Here is an 18,510-nt window from a genome sequence, read left to right as displayed (position 1 = left end):
TTTCAGGAATACAAGGTAATGTCATGCCTCTCCTCTATAAAACGTGCATGTACTTAATAAAAAAAAAAATACAACCATACCTATCAAACATGTTTAAGATTATCAGCGTGTAGGACGAAAAAAGGTGCGCTTTTTTCACACCGTTTTTGTCACATGTCCTATTAAATATGTCTGCAAATTGACGATAATCTTAAGAAATATCACACTAACCCCTTTTCAAGACTCAAAACTACACTTCACACAATCTAAAACACTTTGGGACAGATTTACAAGGCCCTTGCGGCCCTTAGCGCTACATTTGCAGAATTTATTTTGCCGCAAATGTGAAGATCATAGGCCACTACCATAGCAAAATATTTACAAGGTGGCGCAAGCTAGGTTTGCGCCAACTTGTTAACACTTTGCGCCACATCATGCATAATATATGCATGATGTGTGCAAAGGGGGCGTTCCCTTGTTAGAGAGTGGGCACGCTCGTTCCTCACCTGACAGGTTGCTTTTTGAGAAGGGTGTCTCTGGGGCTGGTGTTGTAGCCAAGAGCGAACTCTTGACTCCGCGTGGGTCGCTTCGTTTGCCGCACTGCACGGGAATGGCTGGGAGGCATAGAGTTGGCAGTAGAGGAAGCGGTGTGGTGGGGAAGGGTCAGGCATAATTTATACAAGGTGGGCGTTCGCCCATTAGGGAGCCCGAAAAAATGGCGCAAGGCAATCTAAGAGATTTCCTTGCGCCATTTGTTTTACACTTTTAACGCCTACTCAGAGGAGGCGTTAAAAGGGGGAATACCATTATTTATAATGGGCCCCTATGTACTCTGCAGGATTAGTCCCAAAATGATGGCGCTAATCTTGCAGAGTACATCAATAGCGTAAAAAATATAACGCTAATGCCCCTACCCTGTGCCATGGTGCGCCGTATTATTATATATATAGTTCACACATGGTGGCAGTACAGGGGCGTTAAGGGGTGCAAGGAACGTGGCGCTGCACCGGCAGAGCCACTTTCCTTAAATCTGCCCCTTTGTGTTTGTCTCGGAGCAACAGGTGGTTTATAATTTTGACACAAGTGAGGTCAATTTCAATAGAGTCCAGCAATTACAGGAAGATGGGCATAGCTTTGTCAGGGGTGAGCTTAAGAAAGCACACCCTGGGGTGGCTGAAGCATTTTTGGGGTGTGACAGCTCCTTTGGGCTTCGCAGCTCAGGAGGACGAGCCATGCCAAAGGACGTCATGAAAAATAAGACAACAGCGGAGACGCCGGTAAAGGTCTGGGCACCTTTAAAATGCCGGTCATAAGAGAGGGTTGCATCCAGAGCGATCAACCCGATTACAAGGGAGTGGCCTGGTGAATCATTTGATTTATGGTACAATCACGGCTTCAAGATCCCAGCTATCAGCCAAGGTGCTGTCTCGTTGGCTTCGGGGCTCATTTTGCATGATGAATTGATGGATTACGATGACGACCAGGAGACTAAGGATGGGGAGAATTGTGAGGGTGGGGATGAGACTTCGGGGAAGGAGATGCAGCAAAGAAATTAGGTGAGCTGTTCTAACAGAGGAAAGAGTTTTGGTGTGTTTCAGGATTTGCCCCCTTTGATGGTGCAGCGTAATCGGAAAGTCAAGACGAATAATCAGGTACCTGCAAGTGGTTTCATTCAAAAAAGGTGAGACACAGGCTGCTGTGGCTATGGGGTGTGAAGAGTTAAGCATGAAGGTAGTGTGTTTGGTGTCTGTAACAGTGGGTAATACCCTTTTGCGTTAGCATAAGGAAGTTTGGGTAGATTGAGTGGGAAAGATGATGCAAATAATGAAGCAGTTAAAGATGCAGACAATGTCCATTTGGGGGGGCTGTGAACAAAAAAGTCGGAGTCAATGATGGTAAGTCAGAGGCAAGTGGTGAGGAGGCTTCTAAGGCAGAGCCAGGTAAGGAAAAAGGAAACTCAGGTGAGGGTAGTGTAAAAAGTAAAAAGTTGCCATATATGGGGTTGTTCTTGCCTTTGGGGGCGCATCTCACCCAAGCCATGAAGGAAAACATTTGTAAAGGTGAGTTTGTTGATGTTTTTTAATTATTACATAGAGAAGTGTGGGCTAAGGAAGGGTCAAAGGAGGAGGAATGGGAATTAGCTAGGAGGCCGAAAGTTCCCACTACCCTTGAGAATTGGATGTCAGTATTCTTAATCATTGCTAGCGTTTATTGTGAGAGGCATCCGGAGAGTTGTATTTCTCTATTAAAATACATGGACGTTTTTAGGTGGGCTGAAATAGACTATGGTGGTTTTGGATGTTTTAGAAATAATGAAGAACTTAGAGCCCAGATGGCATTATTTCCAGATAAAGAATGGTGAGATATTTATAATGAGCTTTGGATGCAAGGGTTGTGTACTTCCAAGAATGCCTCAGCGTTACACACAGCTAGTGGTCTTCTGGTTCCTTACAAGCCCTGTCAGGGGCATCCCAACCAATCTAGGGTGGGTAGTTTCACGAGAGCTCAGTTCCCACAGAATGGATCTTGTTGGTCCTTCAACAGAGGGTCATGCACACGACTCCAGTGCAAGTTCATGCACAATTGCTCCAATTGCAGGGGCAAACATCCATTGGTGCAATGTTTTGGAGGGATGCAATGGGGATGGAAGGCTAATGCAGGTAGAGGTGGTGATAGGGGAAGGGGTCGGATACAGCAGATGGTGGGAAAAGGGCCCTTCTCCTAATAAATTTGATATTTTGTTTTATTGGTTGCAGTTTTATCCGAGGCGTGAGGAGGCCAAGTTACTGTACTAGAGTTTTCTTGAGGGTTTCAAGCTATGTTATCAAGGTCATAGAAGACAGAGAAAAAATTTGAAATCTGCAGTTGAGAATCCGGAAGTGGTGAGAAAGAAATTGCGGACGGAATTGGAGGCTGGCAGAATGGTGGGTCCATGGGATACCTGGCCGATTCATAACTTAACAATTTCACCACTGGGTGTTGTGCCTAAAACACAACAAGGTGAGTTTAGATTGATTCATCATCTATCGTGGGCTGCAGGGGAGTCAGTTAATGATTTAATTGCACATGAAGACTCCATAGTGCATTGCACATCAGTGGAAGAGGCAATTAAGTTGGTAAGGGCTTGTGGAAGGAAGGCACAAATGGCAAAGTTAGACATTCAATCTGTCTTTTGACTATTGCAGGTACATCCTGAGGATTTTTCATTGTTGGGTCTTTAATCTGAGGATTCTATATTTGTGGATATAATGTTGCCAATGGGCTGTTCTGTTTCTTGTTCCCTGTTTGAAACTTGTAGTTGTTTTTTGCAGTGGTTTTTCCAACAGAAGACTGGGCTCGGGCATGTCACGAACTACCTAGGTGACTCTTTTCTAATGGGCTTGCAGTGGTCCAATGAATGTAAAAAAGGGTTAATTGAATTTCAGAAGTGTATGGAGGAGATGGAAGTACCTTTGGCTCCGGATAAGACTGAAGGCCCTGCGATATTGAACTCAGAGAAATCTGAGGTACGGTTTCCGGTGGATAAGTTCAAAAGTTGATTTCTCTGTTGGAGGAGGCTGTTTCCACGGATAAGCTGGAGTTACAGCAGGTGCAAGCCTTATTGGGTTCTTTGAAGTTTGCGTGCCGTGTTGTGAGAGTTGGTAGAGCTCTTTGTAGGTGCCTTGGTTTTTCAGTCAAAGGTGCTGTTTTACCTCATCCCAGAATTCGGCTTAAAGAGGTCATCAATGCTGACTTCAGAATGTTGGTTTCTTTCCAGCAAAGTAATAATGGTGTTAACATGTTGACGGTTGAGGATGAATGGTTATGGCAAGTTCAAATTTTTTCTGATGATTCGGGAGCCCATGGTTTGGTTTTCTGAGATGGTGATTGGACTGCTGAGTCATGGCCGGATTCTTGGAGAGAGGCACACCATAGCATTTCGTTTCTGGAGTTTTTTTCCATTTGATGGTTGCTTTAGTGTTGTGTGGTAACCTTTTAGCAAACAGGCGAGTGATTTTTAATGTGGATAGCCAAACAGTTGTTAATTTAGTCAATTCACAGAAGGCTCGAGATGAAAAAGTTTTGAAGTTGTTGCGTTTATTTTTGCTTCATTGTCTGAAATTCAATATTTTGTTTAAGGGTCAGTATGTTCCAGGTGTGAATAATGATATCACTGATGGGCTATCTCGTTCACAGTGGCAGAGATTCGGTGTACTGGTGCCGGGAGCAGATTTGCTTAAAACGGCTTTGACGGTGGACCTTTGGGAGCTGGGAATCTAAGGATGTTACAATTGATTTGTCAATCCATTGCTCCATCTACTTTGAGGTCATATGGCAAGGCCTAGGCAGAATTTATTGAGTCTGGTGCATTGAGGAGGTATGAGGGACCTTACATGTCACGGTATAGGAGGGAGGATGGAGTCTGCTTCATTATGACACATATTGACCTAGGATTGGCGGTGGTGGCTATAACAGGGAAGATGGCAGGTATTACATTTTTCGGTAAGTACTTTTGGGATTATGATACCATGGAAGGAGAAATGTGTAGGAGAATTGTTGCTGGCTGGGCGATGGAGGATGGATCCAGGTTGGATCAATGGCATCCTATTTCCATGCAAAAGCTGAGGGATATTTTGGGGGTTTTGAATTCTGCTTTTCCTGTTGGGAGGGCTGATAGTATAGATGATTCTTCTCCTGAAAAACAACTATATCATGATTGCAGGCACACCTGCACTATGTAGACCAGGGTGGCTGAGTGGTTAAGGTGTTGGACTTAAGATCCAATGGACATGTGTCTGCGTGGTTCGAACCCCACTCCTGGTATATCATTTTTTCTCTCCCGTGACACTGTTCATTTCAATTTCACGCACTTTTCAGTTGCTCCTGATTAATATTAAAATAAGAGCTACATATAAAATCTTCATATCGATTAACGTGTATTTTTCTACCCCCAAAAAAGTAAACGCCTTGTATTGTACATTTCTCTTTGAAACTTAGTAACCTTTTGTTGCAGGTTGTATTACAGTATGCTTTTTCGTTTATTATAGGTGACTTATTTGTTTATGATACCTGACTTAATGCTTTCCATTTGGTGCATAATGAATTACAAAATCTCTCTACCAGGAGTGGGGCTTGAACCCACGTGGACACATGTCCATTGGATCTTAAGTCCAACGCCTTAACCACTCGGCCATCCTGGTACCTGTGCAGGAAAGGGCAACAACATGGCACTTATTATAGATATCAAGAGTGCTCACTGTGTGACATTGAGCTTTCTATATATATATATATTTTCATATCTATATATTTTATCAGGTTACGCAAAACACATTTCAGGAATACAAGGTAATGTCATGCCTCTCCTCTATAAAACGTGCATGTACTTAATAAAAAAAAAAATACAACCATACCTATCAAACATGTTTAAGATTATCAGCGTGTAGGACGAAAAAAGGTGCGCTTTTTTCACACCGTTTTTGTCACATGTCCTATTAAATATGTCTGCAAATTGACGATAATCTTAAGAAATATCACACTAACCCCTTTTCAAGACTCAAAACTACACTTCACACAATCTAAAACACTTTGGGACAGATTTACAAGGCCCTTGCGGCCCTTAGCGCTACATTTGCAGAATTTATTTTGCCGCAAATGTGAAGATCATAGGCCACTACCATAGCAAAATATTTACAAGGTGGCGCAAGCTAGGTTTGCGCCAACTTGTTAACACTTTGCGCCACATCATGCATAATATATGCATGATGTGTGCAAAGGGGGCGTTCCCTTGTTAGAGAGTGGGCACGCTCGTTCCTCACCTGACAGGTTGCTTTTTGAGAAGGGTGTCTCTGGGGCTGGTGTTGTAGCCAAGAGCGAACTCTTGACTCCGCGTGGGTCGCTTCGTTTGCCGCACTGCACGGGAATGGCTGGGAGGCATAGAGTTGGCAGTAGAGGAAGCGGTGTGGTGGGGAAGGGTCAGGCATAATTTATACAAGGTGGGCGTTCGCCCATTAGGGAGCCCGAAAAAATGGCGCAAGGCAATCTAAGAGATTTCCTTGCGCCATTTGTTTTACACTTTTAACGCCTACTCAGAGGAGGCGTTAAAAGGGGGAATACCATTATTTATAATGGGCCCCTATGTACTCTGCAGGATTAGTCCCAAAATGATGGCGCTAATCTTGCAGAGTACATCAATAGCGTAAAAAATATAACGCTAATGCCCCTACCCTGTGCCATGGTGCGCCGTATTATTATATATATAGCTCACACATGGTGGCAGTACAGGGGCGTTAAGGGGTGCAAGGAACGTGGCGCTGCACCGGCAGAGCCACTTTCCTTAAATCTGCCCCTTTGTGTTTGTCTCGGAGCAACAGGTGGTTTATAATTTTGACACAAGTGAGGTCAATTTCAATAGAGTCCAGCAATTACAGGAAGATGGGCATAGCTTTGTCAGGGGTGAGCTTAAGAAAGCACACCCTGGGGTGGCTGAAGCATTTTTGGGGTGTGACAGCTCCTTTGGGCTTCGCAGCTCAGGAGGACGAGCCATGCCAAAGGACGTCATGAAAAATAAGACAACAGCGGAGACGCCGGTAAAGGTCTGGGCACCTTTAAAATGCCGGTCATAAGAGAGGGTTGCATCCAGAGCGATCAACCCGATTACAAGGGAGTGGCCTGGTGAATCATTTGATTTATGGTACAATCACGGCTTCAAGATCCCAGCTATCAGCCAAGGTGCTGTCTCGTTGGCTTCGGGGCTCATTTTGCATGATGAATTGATGGATTACGATGACGACCAGGAGACTAAGGATGGGGAGAATTGTGAGGGTGGGGATGAGACTTCGGGGAAGGAGATGCAGCAAAGAAATTAGGTGAGCTGTTCTAACAGAGGAAAGAGTTTTGGTGTGTTTCAGGATTTGCCCCCTTTGATGGTGCAGCGTAATCGGAAAGTCAAGACGAATAATCAGGTACCTGCAAGTGGTTTCATTCAAAAAAGGTGAGACACAGGCTGCTGTGGCTATGGGGTGTGAAGAGTTAAGCATGAAGGTAGTGTGTTTGGTGTCTGTAACAGTGGGTAATACCCTTTTGCGTTAGCATAAGGAAGTTTGGGTAGATTGAGTGGGAAAGATGATGCAAATAATGAAGCAGTTAAAGATGCAGACAATGTCCATTTGGGAGGGCTGTGAACAAAAAAGTCGGAGTCAATGATGGTAAGTTAGAGGCAAGTGGTGAGGAGGCTTCTAAGGCAGAGCCAGGTAAGGAAAAAGGAAACTCAGGTGAGGGTAGTGTAAAAAGTAAAAAGTTGCCATATATGGGGTTGTTCTTGCCTTTGGGGGCGCATCTCACCCAAGCCATGAAGGAAAACATTTGTAAAGGTGAGTTTGTTGATGTTTTTAAATTATTACATAGAGAAGTGTGGGCTAAGGAAGGGTCAAAGGAGGAGGAATGGGAATTAGCTAGGAGGCCGAAAGTTCCCACTACCCTTGAGAATTGGATGTCAGTATTCTTAATCATTGCTAGCGTTTATTGTGAGAGGCATCCGGAGCGTTGTATTTCTCTATTAAAATACATGGACGTTTTTAGGTGGGCTCAAATAGACTATGGTGGTTTTGGATGTTTTAGATATAATGAAGAACTTTTAGCCCAGATGGCATTATTTCCAGATAAAGAATGGTGAGATATTTATAATGAGCTTTGGATGCAAGGGTTGTGTACTTCCAAGAATGCCTCAGCGTTACACACAGCTAGTGGTCTTCTGGTTCCTTACAAGCCCTGTCAGGGGCATCCCAACCAATCTAGGGTGGGTAGTTTCACGAGAGCTCAGTTCCCACAGAATGGATCTTGTTGGTCCTTCAACAGAGGGTCATGCACACGACTCCAGTGCAAGTTCATGCACAATTGCTCCAATTGCAGGGGCAAACATCCATTGGTGCAATGTTTTGGAGGGATGCAATGGGGATGGAAGGCTAATGCAGGTAGAGGTGGTGATAGGGGAAGGGGTCGGATACAGCAGATGGTGGGAAAAGGGCCCTTCTCCTAATAAATTTGATATTTTATTTTATTGGTTGCAGTTTTATCCGAGGCGTGAGGAGGCCAAGTTACTGTACTACAGTTTTCTTGAGGGTTTCAAGCTATGTTATCAAGGTCATAGAAGACAGAGAAAAAATTTGAAATCTGCAGTTGAGAATCCGGAAGTGGTGAGAAAGAAATTGAGGACGGAATTGGAGGCTGGCAGAATGGTGGGTCCATGGGATACCTGGCCGATTCATAACTTAACAATTTCACCACTGGGTGTTGTGCCTAAAACACAACAAGGTGAGTTTAGATTGATTCATCATCTATCGTGGGCTGCAGGGGAGTCAGTTAATGATTTAATTGCACATGAAGACTCCATAGTGCATTGCACATCAGTGGAAGAGGCAATTAAGTTGGTAAGGGCTTGTGGAAGGAAGGCACAAATGGCAAAGTTAGACATTCAATCTGTCTTTTGACTATTGCCGGTACATCCTGAGGATTTTTCATTGCTGGGTCTTTAATCTGAGGATTCTATATTTGTGGATATAATGTTGCCAATGGGCTGTTCTGTTTCTTGTTCCCTGTTTGAAACTTGTAGTTGTTTTTTGCAGTGGTTTTTCCAACAGAAGACTGGGCTCGGGCATGTCACGAACTACCTAGGTGACTCTTTTCTGATGGGCTTGCAGTGGTCCAATGAATGTAAAAAAGGGTTAATTGAATTTCAGAAGTGTATGGAGGAGATGGAAGTACCTTTGGCTCCGGATAAGACTGAAGGCCCTGCTATTTTGAACTCAGAGAAATCTGAGGTACGGTTTCCGGTGGATAAGTTCAAAAGTTGATTTCTCTGTTGGAGGAGGCTGTTTCCACGGATAAGCTGGAGTTACAGCAGGTGCAAGCCTTATTGGGTTCTTTGAAGTTTGCGTGCCATGTGGTGAGAGTTGGTAGAGCTCTTTGTAGGTGCCTTGGTTTTTCAGTCAAAGGTGCTGTTTTACCTCATCCCAGAATTCGGCTTAAAGAGGTCATCAATGCTGACTTCAGAATGTTGGTTTCTTTCCAGCAAAGTTATAATGGTGTTAACATGTTGACGGTTGAGGATGAATGGTTATGGCAAGTTCAAATTTTTTCTGATGATTCGGGAGCCCATGGTTTGGTTTTCTGAGATGGTGATTGGACTGCTGAGTCATGGCCGGATTCTTGGAGAGAGGCACACCATAGCATTTCGTTTCTGGAGTTTTTTTCCATTTGATGGTTGCTTTAGTGTTGTGTGGTAACCTTTTAGCAAACAGGCGAGTGGTTTTTAATGTGGATAGCCAAACAGTTGTTAATTTAGTCAATTCACAGAAGGCTCGAGATGAAAAAGTTTTGAAGTTGTTGCGTTTATTTTTGCTTCATTGTCTGAAATTCAATATTTTGTTTAAGGGTCAGTATGTTCCAGGTGTGAATAATGATATCACTGATGGGCTATCTCGTTCACAGTGGCAGAGATTCGGTGTACTGGTGCCGGGAGCAGATTTGCTTAAAACGGCTTTGAAGGTGGACCTTTGGGAGCTGGGAATCTAAGGATGTTACAATTGATTCGTCAGTCCATTGCTCCATCTACTTTGAGGTCATATGGCAAGGCCTAGGCAGAATTTATTGAGTCTGGTGCATTGAGGAGGTATGAGGGACCTTACATGTCACGGTATAGGAGGGAGGATGGAGTCTGCTTCATTATGACACATATTGACCTAGGATTGGCGGTGGTGGCTATAACAGGGAAGATGGCAGGTATTACATTTTTCGGTAAGTACTTTTGGGATTATGATACCATGGAAGGAGAAATGTGTAGGAGAATTGTTGCTGGCTGGGCGATGGAGGATGGATCCAGGTTGGATCAATGGCATCCTATTTCCATGCAAAAGCTGAGGGATATTTTGGGGGTTTTGAATTCTGCTTTTCCTGTTGGGAGGGCTGATAGTATAGATGATTCTTCTCCTGAAAAACAACTATATCATGATTGCAGGCACACCTGCACTATGTAGACCAGGGTGGCCGAGTGGTTAAGGTGTTGGACTTAAGATCCAATGGACATGTGTCTGCGTGGGTTCGAGCCCCACTCCTGGTATATCATTTTTTCTCTCCCGTGACACTGTTCATTTCAATTTCACGCACTTTTCAGTTGCTCCTGATTAATATTAAAATAAGAGCTACATATAAAATCTTCATATCGATTAACGTGTATTTTTCTACCCCCAAAAAAGTAAACGCCTTGTATTGTACATTTCTCTTTGAAACTTAGTAACCTTTTGTTGCAGGTTGTATTACAGTATGCTTTTTCGTTTATTATAGGTGACTTATTTGTTTATGATACCTGACTTAATGCTTTCCATTTGGTGCATAATGAATTACAAAATCTCTCTACCAGGAGTGGGGCTTGAACCCACGTGGACACATGTCCATTGGATCTTAAGTCCAACGCCTTAACCACTCGGCCATCCTGGTACCTGTGCAGGAAAGGGCAACAACATGGCACTTATTATAGATATCAAGAGTGCTCACTGTGTGACATTGAGCTTTCTATATATATATTTTTTTTCATATCTATATATTTTATCAGGTTACGCAAAACACATTTCAGGAATACAAGGTAATGTCATGCCTCTCCTCTATAAAACGTGCATGTACTTAATAAAAAAAAAGATACAACCATACCTATCAAACATGTTTAAGATTATCAGCGTGTAGGACGAAAAAAGGTGCGCTTTTTTCACACCGTTTTTGTCACATGTCCTATTAAATATGTCTGCAAATTGACGATAATCTTAAGAAATATCACACTAACCCCTTTTCAAGACTCAAAACTACACTTCACACAATCTAAAACACTTTGGGACAGATTTACAAGGCCCTTGCGGCCCTTAGCGCTACATTTGCAGAATTTATTTTGCCGCAAATGTGAAGATCATAGGCCACTACCATAGCAAAATATTTACAAGGTGGCGCAAGCTAGGTTTGCGCCAACTTGTTAACACTTTGCGCCACATCATGCATAATATATGCATGATGTGTGCAAAGGGGGCGTTCCCTTGTTAGAGAGTGGGCACACTCGTTCCTCACCTGACAGGTTGCTTTTTGAGAAGGGTGTCTCTGGGGCTGGTGTTGTAGCCAAGAGCGAACTCTTGACTCCGCGTGGGTCGCTTCGTTTGCCGCACTGCACGGGAATGGCTGGGAGGCATAGAGTTGGCAGTAGAGGAAGCGGTGTGGTGGGGAAGGGTCAGGCATAATTTATACAAGGTGGGCGTTCGCCCATTAGGGAGCCCGAAAAAATGGCGCAAGGCAATCTAAGAGATTTCCTTGCGCCATTTGTTTTACACTTTTAACGCCTACTCAGAGGAGGCGTTAAAAGGGGGAATACCATTATTTATAATGGGCCCCTATGTACTCTGCAGGATTAGTCCCAAAATGATGGCGCTAATCTTGCAGAGTACATCAATAGCGTAAAAAATATAACGCTAATGCCCCTACCCTGTGCCATGGTGCGCCGTATTATTATATATATAGCTCACACATGGTGGCGGTACAGGGGCGTTAAGGGGTGCAAGGAACGTGGCGCTGCACCGGCAGAGCCACTTTCCTTAAATCTGCCCCTTTGTGTTTGTCTCGGAGCAACAGGTGGTTTATAATTTTGACACAAGTGAGGTCAATTTCAATAGAGTCCAGCAATTACAGGAAGATGGGCATAGCTTTGTCAGGGGTGAGCTTAAGAAAGCACACCCTGGGGTGGGTGAAGCATTTTTGGGGTGTGACAGCTCCTTTGGGCTTCGCAGCTCAGGAGGACGAGCCATGCCAAAGGACGTCATGAAAAATAAGACAACAGCGGAGACGCCGGTAAAGGTCTGGGCACCTTTAAAATGCCGGTCATAAGAGAGGGTTGCATCCAGAGCGATCAACCCGATTACAAGGGAGTGGCCTGGTGAATCATTTGATTTATGGTACAATCACGGCTTCAAGATCCCAGCTATCAGCCAAGGTGCTGTCTCGTTGGCTTCGGGGCTCATTTTGCATGATGAATTGATGGATTACGATGACGACCAGGAGACTAAGGATGGGGAGAATTGTGAGGGTGGGGATGAGACTTCGGGGAAGGAGATGCAGCAAAGAAATTAGGTGAGCTGTTCTAACAGAGGAAAGAGTTTTGGTGTGTTTCAGGATTTGCCCCCTTTGATGGTGCAGCGTAATCGGAAAGTCAAGATGAATAATCAGGTACCTGCAAGTGGTTTCATTAAAAAAAGGTGAGACACAGGCTGCTGTGGCTATGGGGTGTGAAGAGTTAAGCATGAAGGTAGTGTGTTTGGGGTCTGTAACAGTGGGTAATACCCTTTTGCGTTAGCATAAGGAAGTTTGGGTAGATTGAGTGGGAAAGATGATGCAAATAATGAAGCAGTTAAAGATGCAGACAATGTCCATTTGGGAGGGCTGTGAACAAAAAAGTCGGAGTCAATGATGGTAAGTCAGAGGCAAGTGGTGAGGAGGCTTCTAAGGCAGAGCCAGGTAAGGAAAAAGGAAACTCAGGTGAGGGTAGTGTAAAAAGTAAAAAGTTGCCATATATGGGGTTGTTCTTGCCTTTGGGGGCGCATCTCACCCAAGCCATGAAGGAAAACATTTGTAAAGGTGAGTTTGTTGATGTTTTTAAATTATTACATAGAGAAGTGTGGGCTAAGGAAGGGTCAAAGGAGTAGGAATGGGAATTAGCTAGGAGGCCGAAAGTTCCCACTACCCTTGAGAATTGGATGTCAGTATTCTTAATCATTGCTAGCGTTTATTGTGAGAGGCATCCGGAGCGTTGTATTTCTCTATTAAAATACATGGACGTTTTTAGGTGGGCTCAAATAGACTATGGTGGTTTTGGATGTTTTAGATATAATGAAGAACTTTTAGCCCAGATGGCATTATTTCCAGATAAAGAATGGTGAGATATTTATAATGAGCTTTGGATGCAAGGGTTGTGTACTTCCAAGAATGCCTCAGCGTTACACACAGCTAGTGGTCTTCTGGTTCCTTACAAGCCCTGTCAGGGGCATCCCAACCAATCTAGGGTGGGTAGTTTCACGAGAGCTCAGTTCCCACAGAATGGATCTTGTTGGTCCTTCAACAGAGGGTCATGCACACGACTCCAGTGCAAGTTCATGCACAATTGCTCCAATTGCAGGGGCAAACATCCATTGGTGCAATGTTTTGGAGGGATGCAATGGGGATGGAAGGCTAATGCAGGTAGAGGTGGTGATAGGGGAAGGGGTCGGATACAGCAGATGGTGGGAAAAGGGCCCTTCTCCTAATAAATTTGATATTTTGTTTTATTGGTTGCAGTTTTATCCGAGGCGTGAGGAGGCCAAGTTACTGTACTACAGTTTTCTTGAGGGTTTCAAGCTATGTTATCAAGGTCATAGAAGACAGAGAAAAAATTTGAAATCTGCAGTTGAGAATCCGGAAGTGGTGAGAAAGAAATTGAGGACGGAATTGGAGACTGGCAGAATGGTGGGTCCATGGGATACCTGGCCGATTCATAACTTAACAATTTCACCACTGGGTGTTGTGCCTAAAACACAACAAGGTGAGTTTAGATTGATTCATCATCTATCGTGGGCTGCAGGGGAGTCAGTTAATGATTTAATTGCACATGAAGACTCCATAGTGCATTGCACATCAGTGGAAGAGGCAATTAAGTTGGTAAGGGCTTGTGGAAGGAAGGCACAAATGGCAAAGTTAGACATTCAATCTGTCTTTTGACTATTGCCGGTACATCCTGAGGATTTTTCATTGCTGGGTCTTTAATCTGAGGATTCTATATTTGTGGATATAATGTTGCCAATGGGCTGTTCTGTTTCTTGTTCCCTGTTTGAAACTTGTAGTTGTTTTTTGCAGTGGTTTTTCCAACAGAAGACTGGGCTCGGGCATGTCACGAACTACCTAGGTGACTCTTTTCTGATGGGCTTGCAGTGGTCCAATGAATGTAAAAAAGGGTTAATTGAATTTCAGAAGTGTATGGAGGAGATGGAAGTACCTTTGGCTCCGGATAAGACTGAAGGCCCTGCTATATTGAACTCAGAGAAATCTGAGGTACGGTTTCCGGTGGATAAGTTCAAAAGTTGATTTCTCTGTTGGAGGAGGCTGTTTCCACGGATAAGCTGGAGTTACAGCAGGTGCAAGCCTTATTGGGTTCTTTGAAGTTTGCGTGCCATGTGGTGAGAGTTGGTAGAGCTCTTTGTAGGTGCCTTGGTTTTTCAGTCAAAGGTGCTGTTTTACCTCATCCCAGAATTCGGCTTAAAGAGGTCATCAATGCTGACTTCAGAATGTTGGTTTCTTTCCAGCAAAGTAATAATGGTGTTAACATGTTGACGGTTGAGGATGAATGGTTATGGCAAGTTCAATTTTTTTCTGATGATTCGGGAGCCCATGGTTTGGTTTTCTGAGATGGTGATTGGACTGCTGAGTCATGGCCGGATTCTTGGAGAGAGGCACACCATAGCATTTCGTTTCTGGAGTTTTTTTCCATTTGATGGTTGCTTTAGTGTTGTGTGGTAACCTTTTAGCAAACAGGCGAGTGGTTTTTAACGTGGATAGCCAAACAGTTGTTAATTTAGTCAATTCACAGAAGGCTCGAGATGAAAAAGTTTTGAAGTTGTTGCGTTTATTTTTGCTTCATTGTCTGAAATTCAATATTTTGTTTAAGGGTCAGTATGTTCCAGGTGTGAATAATGATATCACTGATGGGCTATCTCGTTCACAGTGGCAGAGATTCGGTGTACTGGTGCCGGGAGCAGATTTGCTTAAAACGGCTTTGACGGTGGACCTTTGGGAGCTGGGAATCTAAGGATGTTACAATTGATTCGTCAGTCCATTGCTCCATCTACTTTGAGGTCATATGGCAAGGCCTAGGCAGAATTTATTGAGTCTGGTGCATTGAGGAGGTATGAGGGACCTTACATGTCACGGTATAGGAGGGAGGATGGAGTCTGCTTCATTATGACACATATTGACCTAGGATTGGCGGTGGTGGCTATAACAGGGAAGATGGCAGGTATTACATTTTTCGGTAAGTACTTTTGGGATTATGATACCATGGAAGGAGAAATGTGTAGGAGAATTGTTGCTGGCTGGGCGATGGAGGATGGATCCAGGTTGGATCAATGGCATCCTATTTCCATGCAAAAGCTGAGGGATATTTTGGGGGTTTTGAATTCTGCTTTTCCTGTTGGGAGGGCTGATAGTATAGATGATTCTTCTCCTGAAAAACAACTATATCATGATTGCAGGCACACCTGCACTATGTAGACCAGGGTGGCCGAGTGGTTAAGGTGTTGGACTTAAGATCCAATGGACATGTGTCTGCGTGGGTTCGAGCCCCACTCCTGGTATATCATTTTTTCTCTCCCGTGACACTGTTCATTTCAATTTCACGCACTTTTCAGTTGCTCCTGATTAATATTAAAATAAGAGCTACATATAAAATCTTCATATCGATTAACGTGTATTTTTCTACCCCCAAAAAAGTAAACGCCTTGTATTGTACATTTCTCTTTGAAACTTAGTAACCTTTTGTTGCAGGTTGTATTACAGTATGCTTTTTCGTTTATTATAGGTGACTTATTTGTTTATGATACCTGACTTAATGCTTTCCATTTGGTGCATAAGGAATTACAAAATCTCTCTACCAGGAGTGGGGCTTGAACCCACGTGGACACATGTCCATTGGATCTTAAGTCTAACGCCTTAACCACTCGGCCATCCTGGTACCTGTGCAGGAAAGGGCAACAACATGGCACTTATTATAGATATCAAGAGTGCTCACTGTGTGACATTGAGCTTTCTATATATATATATATTTTCATATCTATATATTTTATCAGGTTACGCAAAACACATTTCAGGAATACAAGGTAATGTCATGCCTCTCCTCTATAAAACGTGCATGTACTTAATAAAAAAAAAAATACAACCATACCTATCAAACATGTTTAAGATTATCAGCGTGTAGGACGAAAAAAGGTGCGCTTTTTTCACACCGTTTTTGTCACATGTCCTATTAAATATGTCTGCAAATTGACGATAATCTTAAGAAATATCACACTAACCCCTTTTCAAGACTCAAAACTACACTTCACACAATCTAAAACACTTTGGGACAGATTTACAAGGCCCTTGCGGCCCTTAGCGCTACATTTGCAGAATTTATTTTGCCGCAAATGTGAAGATCATAGGCCACTACCATAGCAAAATATTTACAAGGTGGCGCAAGCTAGGTTTGCGCCAACTTGTTAACACTTTGCGCCACATCATGCATAATATATGCATGATGTGTGCAAAGGGGGCGTTCCCTTGTTAGAGAGTGGGCACGCTCGTTCCTCACCTGACAGGTTGCTTTTTGAGAAGGGTGTCTCTGGGGCTGGTGTTGTAGCCAAGAGCGAACTCTTGACTCCGCGTGGGTCGCTTCGTTTGCCGCACTGCACGGGAATGGCTGGGAGGCATAGAGTTGGCAGTAGAGGAAGCGGTGTGGTGGGGAAGGGTCAGGCATAATTTATACAAGGTGGGCGTTCGCCCATTAGGGAGCCCGAAAAAATGGCGCAAGGCAATCTAAGAGATTTCCTTGCGCCATTTGTTTTACACTTTTAACGCCTACTCAGAGGAGGCGTTAAAAGGGGGAATACCATTATTTATAATGGGCCCCTATGTACTCTGCAGGATTAGTCCCAAAATGATGGCGCTAATCTTGCAGAGTACATCAATAGCGTAAAAAATATAACGCTAATGCCCCTACCCTGTGCCATGGTGCGCCGTATTATTATATATATAGCTCACACATGGTGGCAGTACAGGGGCGTTAAGGGGTGCAAGGAACGTGGCGCTGCACCGGCAGAGCCACTTTCCTTAAATCTGCCCCTTTGTGTTTGTCTCGGAGCAACAGGTGGTTTATAATTTTGACACAAGTGAGGTCAATTTCAATAGAGTCCAGCAATTACAGGAAGATGGGCATAGCTTTGTCAGGGGTGAGCTTAAGAAAGCACACCCTGGGGTGGCTGAAGCATTTTTGGGGTGTGACAGCTCCTTTGGGCTTCGCAGCTCAGGAGGACGAGCCATGCCAAAGGACGTCATGAAAAATAAGACAACAGCGGAGACGCCGGTAAAGGTCTGGGCACCTTTAAAATGCCGGTCATAAGAGAGGGTTGCATCCAGAGCGATCAACCCGATTACAAGGGAGTGGCCTGGTGAATCATTTGATTTATGGTACAATCACGGCTTCAAGATCCCAGCTATCAGCCAAGGTGCTGTCTCGTTGGCTTCGGGGCTCATTTTGCATGATGAATTGATGGATTACGATGACGACCAGGAGACTAAGGATGGGGAGAATTGTGAGGGTGGGGATGAGACTTCGGGGAAGGAGATGCAGCAAAGAAATTAGGTGAGCTGTTCTAACAGAGGAAAGAGTTTTGGTGTGTTTCAGGATTTGCCCCCTTTGATGGTGCAGCGTAATCGGAAAGTCAAGACGAATAATCAGGTACCTGCAAGTGGTTTCATTCAAAAAAGGTGAGACACAGGCTGCTGTGGCTATGGGGTGTGAAGAGTTAAGCATGAAGGTAGTGTATTTGGTGTCTGTAACAGTGGGTAATACCCTTTTGCGTTAGCATAAGGAAGTTTGGGTAGATTGAGTGGGAAAGATGATGCAAATAATGAAGCAGTTAAAGATGCAGACAATGTCCATTTGGGAGGGCTGTGAACAAAAAAGTCGGAGTCAATGATGGTAAGTTAGAGGCAAGTGGTGAGGAGGCTTCTAAGGCAGAGCCAGGTAAGGAAAAAGGAAACTCAGGTGAGGGTAGTGTAAAAAGTAAAAAGTTGCCATATATGGGGTTGTTCTTGCCTTTGGGGGCGCATCTCACCCAAGCCATGAAGGAAAACATTTGTAAAGGTGAGTTTGTTGATGTTTTTAAATTATTACATAGAGAAGTGTGGGCTAAGGAAGGGTCAAAGGAGGAGGAATGGGAATTAGCTAGGAGGCCGAAAGTTCCCACTACCCTTGAGAATTGGATGTCAGTATTCTTAATCATTGCTAGCGTTTATTGTGAGAGGCATCCGGAGCGTTGTATTTCTCTATTAAAATACATGGACGTTTTTAGGTGGGCTCAAATAGACTATGGTGGTTTTGGATGTTTTAGATATAATGAAGAACTTTTAGCCCAGATGGCATTATTTCCAGATAAAGAATGGTGAGATATTTATAATGAGCTTTGGATGCAAGGGTTGTGTACTTCCAAGAATGCCTCAGCGTTACACACAGCTAGTGGTCTTCTGGTTCCTTACAAGCCCTGTCAGGGGCATCCCAACCAATCTAGGGTGGGTAGTTTCACGAGAGCTCAGTTCCCACAGAATGGATCTTGTTGGTCCTTCAACAGAGGGTCATGCACACGACTCCAGTGCAAGTTCATGCACAATTGCTCCAATTGCAGGGGCAAACATCCATTGGTGCAATGTTTTGGAGGGATGCAATGGGGATGGAAGGCTAATGCAGGT

General features: G+C 43.9%; 6 non-coding genes across 6 annotated transcripts; 3 read left to right on the top strand and 3 right to left on the bottom strand.

The window, feature by feature from the left end:
• Positions 1–4,700: 4,700 nt before the first annotated feature.
• TRNAL-UAA (transfer RNA leucine (anticodon UAA)) lies at positions 4,701–4,782 on the top strand. The gene has a single exon. It is a non-coding gene; the product is annotated as a tRNA-Leu (tRNA).
• A 294-nt stretch (positions 4,783–5,076) lies between these two features.
• TRNAL-UAA (transfer RNA leucine (anticodon UAA)) lies at positions 5,077–5,159 on the bottom strand. Its single transcript has one exon. It is a non-coding gene; the product is annotated as a tRNA-Leu (tRNA).
• A 4,830-nt stretch (positions 5,160–9,989) lies between these two features.
• TRNAL-UAA (transfer RNA leucine (anticodon UAA)) lies at positions 9,990–10,072 on the top strand. The gene has a single exon. It is a non-coding gene; the product is annotated as a tRNA-Leu (tRNA).
• Positions 10,073–10,366: 294 nt separating this feature from the next.
• On the bottom strand, positions 10,367–10,449 carry TRNAL-UAA (transfer RNA leucine (anticodon UAA)). The gene has a single exon. It is a non-coding gene; the product is annotated as a tRNA-Leu (tRNA).
• Positions 10,450–15,279: 4,830 nt separating this feature from the next.
• On the top strand, positions 15,280–15,362 carry TRNAL-UAA (transfer RNA leucine (anticodon UAA)). The gene has a single exon. It is a non-coding gene; the product is annotated as a tRNA-Leu (tRNA).
• A 294-nt stretch (positions 15,363–15,656) lies between these two features.
• TRNAL-UAA (transfer RNA leucine (anticodon UAA)) lies at positions 15,657–15,739 on the bottom strand. Its single transcript has one exon. It is a non-coding gene; the product is annotated as a tRNA-Leu (tRNA).
• Positions 15,740–18,510: the final 2,771 nt, after the last annotated feature.

This window comes from Pleurodeles waltl, chromosome 5 (assembly GCF_031143425.1).
Source record: "Pleurodeles waltl isolate 20211129_DDA chromosome 5, aPleWal1.hap1.20221129, whole genome shotgun sequence".
NCBI classification, from domain to species: Eukaryota; Metazoa; Chordata; class Amphibia; order Caudata; family Salamandridae; genus Pleurodeles; species Pleurodeles waltl.
Note: the sequence above shows the minus strand (reverse complement) of the source record. Positions and strands in the feature narration are given on the sequence as shown.